The sequence below is a fragment of the Dipodomys merriami genome, unplaced genomic scaffold, assembly GCF_024711535.1.
Source record: "Dipodomys merriami isolate MVZ:Mamm:240054 unplaced genomic scaffold, mDipMer1.0.p SCAF_65, whole genome shotgun sequence".
NCBI lineage: Eukaryota > Metazoa > Chordata > Mammalia > Rodentia > Heteromyidae > Dipodomys > Dipodomys merriami.
The window spans coordinates 6,872,412-6,879,472 of NW_027206235.1; the positions used below are offsets into that span (position 1 = coordinate 6,872,412).

General features: G+C 39.9%; 1 non-coding gene across 1 annotated transcript; it reads right to left on the reverse strand.

Annotated features, from left to right (window-relative positions):
• Positions 1-5,901: 5,901 nt before the first annotated feature.
• Positions 5,902-6,039, reverse strand: LOC138815569 (small nucleolar RNA SNORA8). Its single transcript, XR_011368377.1, has one exon. It is a non-coding gene; the product is annotated as a small nucleolar RNA SNORA8 (small nucleolar RNA).
• Positions 6,040-7,061: the final 1,022 nt, after the last annotated feature.

Consider the following 7,061-nt stretch of genomic DNA (forward strand, 5'->3'; position numbering starts at 1 on the left):
GGCTGTAGGTTTGTCATATACAGCCTTTATTGTATTGAGGAATGTTCCATGGATTCCTAATTTTTCCAAAACCTTCATCATAAAGGGGTGTTGGATATTGTTGAATGCTTTTTCTGCGTCTATTGAGATAACCATGTGGTTCTTATCCTTGCTCCTGTTTATGTGATGAATAGTATTAATTGATTTGCGTATATTGAACCAGCTTTGCATCCTTGAAATGAATCCTGTTTGATCGTGGTGTCTGATTTATAGATGAATTGTTGAAGTCGATTGGCCAAAATTTTGTTGAGAAGTTTTGCATCAAAGTTCATCAAAGAAATTGGTCTATAGTTCTCTTTCTTTGATGAGTCCCTGCCTGGTTTTGGGATGAGTGTTTTGATGGCTTCATGGAATGTGTTCGGTAGTGAGCTTTCTCTTTCAATTTCATTGAAGAGCTGGAGGAGTATTGGTGTGAGCAGGCCTTGTAACATTCCGCTGTAAAACCATCTGGTCCTGGACTTTTCTTAGCTGTGAGGTCTCTTATTGCTGTTTCTATTTCAAAGCTTGATATCGGCCTGTTAAGATAGTTTAACTCATCTTGGTTTAGTTTTGTCATATCAATATTTGCTAGGAAAAGCTCCATTTTTTTCAAGTTCTCAAAATTATTAGTATAAAGTTTTGAGAAGTATTCCTTTATAATGTTCTAAGTCTTGGTTGTTTCCCTGGTGATGTTTTCATTCTCATCTCTTAGTTTATTAATTTGGGTGTGTTCTCTTCTTTTCCTTATAAGACTTGCAAAGGGTCTGTCCATTTTGTTAAGTTTTTCGAAGAACCAACTCTTTGTTTTATTGATTCTTTGTATAGCTTTTTTGGATTCTAATTCATTTAATTCTGATTTAATTTTAATCATTTCTTTCCGTCTACAGGATTGGGGTTTATCTTGCTGCTCTTTTTCAAGGAGGTTAAGATGTGTCATTAAATTGTTAGATTCAGATCTTTCCAATTTGTTGATGTAGGAGCTCAGAGCTTTAAACTTGCCTCTGAGTACTGCCTTTGCTGTGTCCCAGAGGAGCTGGCAATTTGTGTGTTCATTTTTGTTGAATAGCAAGAACATTTAAATTTCCTTTCTAATCTCTTCCATGACCCACTCATGATTCAGCAGTGTGTTGTTCAGCCTCTATGTGATACCGGACTTTCTTTGGTGGCTTTTGGTGTTGAGTTCTAATTTTATTCCCTTGTCCTCAGAGAGAATGCAAGGTATTACTTCAATGTTTCTGAATTTAGAAAAGTTTGCTGTGTGGCCTAAAATGTGGTCTATTTTAGAAAACGTTCCATGTGCTGCTGAAGAAAACGTGTATTCTGATGCTGCTGGGTGAAATGTTCGGTAAATGTCTGTTAAGTCTAGTTGATCTATGCAGCTGTTTAGATCTGCTGTTTCTCTGTTGAGTTTTTGCTGAGTTGATCTATCTAGTGGGGAGAGTGGTGTGTTAAAATCCCCAACATTTAATGTCTTTGGATCTATATGGGATTTGAGGGAAAGTAGTGTTTCTTTGATAAATTTGGGTGCTCCCTTGTTTGGCGAATAGATATTTAGAATTGTAATATCCTCCTGAAGGAGGGATCCTTTAATTAGTATGTAGCGACCTTCTTTATCTCTTCTCACGAATTTTAATTTGAAGTCTATTTTATCTGATATTAGGATTGCAACTCCCGCCTGTTTATGGGGGCCGTTTGCTTGGTAGATTTTGTTCCAGCCTTTAACATTGAAAATGTGTTTGTTTTTACGGGCAAGATGTGACTCCTGCAGGCAGCAGATAGAAGGGTCTTGTTTTTTAATCCAACTAGACATTCTATGTCGCTTAATTGGAGAGTTCAGTCCGATAACGTTAAGAGATAGGACTGAGAGGTATTTGGGAGTTCCTGCCATGTTATCCACCTTCTTGGGGGCTGCGAAAACTGGGTTCTTCCTATGGTTCTTGGATTCTCAGTTTGGGTGCAGTTTCTTGGCCTTTATTGTGGTCTTGTTGGTTTTCTATGTGTAGGACATCTTTAAGAATCTTTTGTATGGCTGGTTTGGTGGAGATGTATTGTTTCAATTTTTCTTTGCTATGGAAGGTTTTTATTTGGCCTTCAGTTATGAAGGAGAGTTTAGCTGGGTACAGTATTCTTTGTTGATAGTTGTTTGTTATTAGGGCATGGCATACATCATTCCAGGCTCTTCTTGCTTTGATTGTCTCTGCTGAGAAATCTGAGGTGATTCTAAGTGATTTCCCTTTATAAGTGGTTAACCGTTTCTCCTTGACAGCTTTAAGGATCTTTTCCTTGGTCTGAGTTGATCCTGTGTGGATTATAATGTGATGGTGGGATGTCCTATTCTGGTCTGGTCTATTTGGGGTTCTATAAGCTTCTTGTATCTGAATAGTGCTATCTTTTTGTATGTTTGGGAAGTTCTCTGCTAGGATCCTGTTAAACAAATTTCCTAGACCATTAACTTCTATTTCTAGGTGCTCCTCTACACCGACTATCCTTAAGTTAGGCCTTCTGATGGTGTCTTCCAGGTGTTGGATAGATCTATCATATTTCTAGGACTTGTCTTTTATGGTTGTTTGTTCTTTCTCTATAATATCTACGCTGTCTTCAATCCCTGAGATTAGATCTTCTGCATGGTCTAACCTGCTGTCAATACTCTCTACTTTGTTTCTTTTTAAATCTCTTTTCCTTCTAAATGGTCAGCTTTGATGGCTTCAAATTCTTTGTTGAAGCTCTGTTTTAGGTCTTGTATGAATTTCTTTACTTCCTTAATTTGGTGTTCAGTGTTTGTTCTCAAATCACTTAGTTGATTGGTTATGGTTTCTTTGGACCCCTATTCCTTCTGTTGGGTTCCATTCAGCATTCCCTTTGTGGTCTCCCTGACTTCCTTCAGCTCTTTGTTAATGGATTCCATGAATGCCTTTAGTGATCTTTGTGTGTTCTCTACCTGGTCTCTCAATTCCTGTATTACTCTTTGATTAGCTTCCTCGTGTTCGTGGGATTCCTGCAGTTCTCTTTGAGTGTTCTCAGCCTGCTCACGCTATTCATCCCTTTCTCTTTAGTATTCTCAAGCTGCTCACGCAAATCCTGTATCAGTTTTTGAGTAGCTTCCTCACACTTATAATATTCCTGTATAAACTTTTGGGATGCCTCCTCTCTCTCCCTATCATGCTCATACAGAGTCCTTTGTAAGTTGTCAAACTTTTCATTTGTCATGTTTGCCAGCAGTGTTTGTAGAGCTACTTGGGAACTCTCCTGTGGATCATTTATTATCTGTTCTGTCCCCTGATTATCAAGATTGGGAATTAAGATACCAGGATTTGCCATTTTTCTTGTGTTTTTCCGGCTTACTCTGACCATTTGAGATGAAAATAGCACCAGTTTTGTGCTAGAACCCTATCTTAAGGCAACCATAAACCAGAGTTTGCATTTGTACAGTCAATAGTCTACAGATACAATCTAGTTCAACAGATACATCTATTCAACATCAAACAACTATATGTTAATGAGCTTTGAACCACAGAGAAGTATTTGGAAACCAGAAATTATTAGGGTTAGGGAGAGATGTGGGTAAAAAATAGGAATAGATTGGTGTGGGGAGGCACAGGGAGAGTTAACTATGTCCTAATCTCAATGCAGGAAATAGGTTGGGTAGGATGCAAGTAGAGAGAGAGAGAAAAAGAAGAAAGGGAAAGGGAAATGAAAAGAGACCAAAAAAAATATAAACTTAAAAATTAATATTATTATGGAGAAAAAAAAGACAAGCTATTTAGAGAGGAATGTGAATATATTGAGAGAAGGGGAGGGACATAGAGGAGTTGTGAAAAACTTAACAAAATGCTTAAAATATTATATAGGTATAAAGAGGTAGTACTGCTATTAAGGAATTGAAGTCTCAGAGGTTTTGAATTGAGTAATAAATTTGTGGATTAAGTGTGTACACAATGGGGGTTAGGGTCTACTTGTTAAGTAAGGGTATATCTGAGGATGTGCAGGACAAGAGTTAAGTCACGTAAAGCAGAACAAAAGAGAGGAAAAGGTGAAAAGAATAAGAAAGGGAGAAATAAAGATCAGAAGATCAGTAGAGCTAAACGAAAAACAAAAAGATAATTTAAAAAAGAAACAAAAAGAGAAAGAAGACAAGAAAAGATAGGAAAACGCACATTCAAGTATTCCTAAAATAAAAATTATAAGAGAAAAAAAAGTTTCTGGAAAACAATTTTATTCAAAAAAGGAAAAAATTAAAGATTAATAAAAGTTTTAGAAAAAAACAATTATAAATATATAAGGTACCAAAAGAAGAAGAAGAAGAAGAAGAAAAAATTTCTTTGATTTTTTTTTTGGTTTTTTTGGGAGGGGTGGGAAGAATCCTATATCTCCTTTTTGTCTGTAACCAGCCTCTTGTTGGAGTCTCTGGTCAGCTTGGGGTCCTGTGGCTTGATTGTTTTCTTAAGTCAGTTTGTTCGATCAGGCAGAAAAATGCTCTGTTTTACCCAAGATTTTGAGATCCCCCTCCCTGGTTAGTTTTCTGGGAGGGTGATCTGCTTTGAGAATCACAAATGAGGGGGATGCAGTGATGAGGCTAGGTTCTGGGTAGAGTTGAGGCCTTTCAACAAACAGTTGCTTTTCCCTCGGGCTATTTTGTGAAAAACTCACAGCGCCCAGCCTGGAGCCATTCTCAGGGTGTCTGTATTTCAATTGATTGTGGAGGCTGCTAGAGGGAGGGGCAGTCTCTGGCTCTGGTTACCCAGAGCGGAAAGCCACTCTTATGGCTGGCGCCTGAGCTGGGTGACTTTTCCCTGGATGGAGCTGAGTCTGGCAGGTCACTTTGCCGTTAAGTTCTTGTGACCTGCTCAATGACTCATTTTATTCCAAGGCCTGAGTTGGAGCTAGCAGCTCCTCTGAGCTTTGTCGGTATCCAAGATGGAGATCACTGTTGCTGGGGGGGAAGGGGTGGCTTTCCCTCCTCTGCTCCCTGAGATGGAGTGAGGACGTCAGGCTTGTACTCACGCCGAGTCTTGGATCCTGGGTCGTCTCTGGTCTGCAAACTGCAGGATGAAGATGTCCGCCCCTTTTCAGTTCTTGCTGGTGTTGAGTAGAATCCGCTCCCCCACTGCGTCTGGCTTCTTCGTCCCGGACTCTCTGTGGCTCAGGTATGGGTGCCCTGCAGTTGCCGCCGCGACCCTGCTGCCACCGTGGCGGCTGCTGGCAAGCGCTCAGATGTGTCTCCTTGCCTTGGCTTCCCCTCTCTTGCCTAACTCTCTGTCCTGTGATGGCACACTTGGTGTGATTCTCTGGCTTAGGACTGTTCACTGGAACTCTAAAACTGCTTTCTATGCAAGAGCTTGTTCAGATTCCAGCTTCTCCTCCGCCATCTTCCCCCTAAAAATTTTTTAAAGTTTACATATATTCATACATACATACATATATACACATACATATATGTGTGTATGTATATTTTTTATTTGAAGTCAATAAATTTTATTTAATCATTTTTACATGTTGTAATTCCTTCACTGCCCATCAAACTGATGCTCAAGATTTCTCTTGAAATCTAAGGGAGCCCTTTTTGATGCAAACAATTTTCAAGCCAGCCATACCACTGCTCGGGAGGCCAAAATCTAGTTGCTATGTTCAAATGGCCAACCAAAAGCAGAAACTCTGATCAGCCCTGCCACAAATCTTTTATTAGGGCTTCTTTTAGCACTATTACAGAATTACTGATGACACACCTAAAATCTTTGAAATGTCATTTTGCAAGCAAATTTTGGGATCACTTTTTAAGTCCAACAGCTTGATTCAACTGCTGAATGCCTGCCTAGAGAAAGAAAAGCATTTGCTGAAAAGATCAGTTATCCTAAGTATTATCAATATGAATTGTGAAACTGCATATATTGTATCAATAGAAATACCAGGTTTACCATGGACAAAGCCAAGAAAACCAACGATTCCAGATATTGAGTTTCTATTGCACTGTCCTTTGAACACATCAGCAGGAGGTATTGCTGAATGCAAGTACCATACAGTGTAATGTAAGTGTGTGTGTGTGTGTGTATATATATATATATATATATATATATATATATATATATATATATATATATATATATGTCGTGGGGTTTGAACTCTGGGCCTGGGCACTCTCCCTGAGCCTCTCTGTGCTCAAAGATAGCCTTCTACAACTTGAGCCACAGCACCACTTCCAGCTTTTTCTGTTTTTCTGAGGAATCGAATCCAGGGCTTCATGCATGAGAGGCAAGCACTCTATCCTTAAGCCACATTCCCAGCCCCAATGTGAAGTTTTTAAGTGGCAAGATCACATAAAATAATAACAATTATTACTATTGAGTATGGCATACTCAAGTCTATGAAGTTTACCTAGGAAGCAAGTTTTGCAGAGATCCATGTCACTGCATTAAAGACACCGGTAGCAGTGCTAGGGGAGCAATCTCATGACATCCATCACAAGAGATGTCCATATTTAGCATGTCACAGTAGCGAGCAATGAACATGGGCATCTGTAAGTTCTAGTCCAACCAGACTAGGAAGGGGGACCTGAGCTGATCCTCATCCATCCCTCCCAGCCACCCCTCACCCATTGAAGACTTTAGGAAGAACTATTTCTAGGTGGTGGAGCAAGGCAGAGGCACCATGGTCTTTTACAACCAGAACGTGGATAAAGAGGACAGACCACACACATGATCCCAGTGGCCCGTGAGCTCAACCTTTATTGTGGAAGTAGAGGAATCAGAATGGATTTCTCAGGGACCGTCCCCCAACAGAAATCCATGTTTCTCCTGCAAAAGTTCTGACTCTGTCACGTGCACATTGATTTGTATAACACACCAGATAGGGACCTGTGTGTCATACACACACATGCACACACACACACACACTCAGCCATCATGGGTTTGTGTCACCTAGCTACCCACCCTGGAAATGATCATCCCACCTAAACTCAGCAGACGAAGCAAAGCCTATTCCCTGTCGGTGGATTGACTACATCTCCCTTTTGAGCTCTCCTAATGAGTGATCCAAGCGGTGAAGACAAA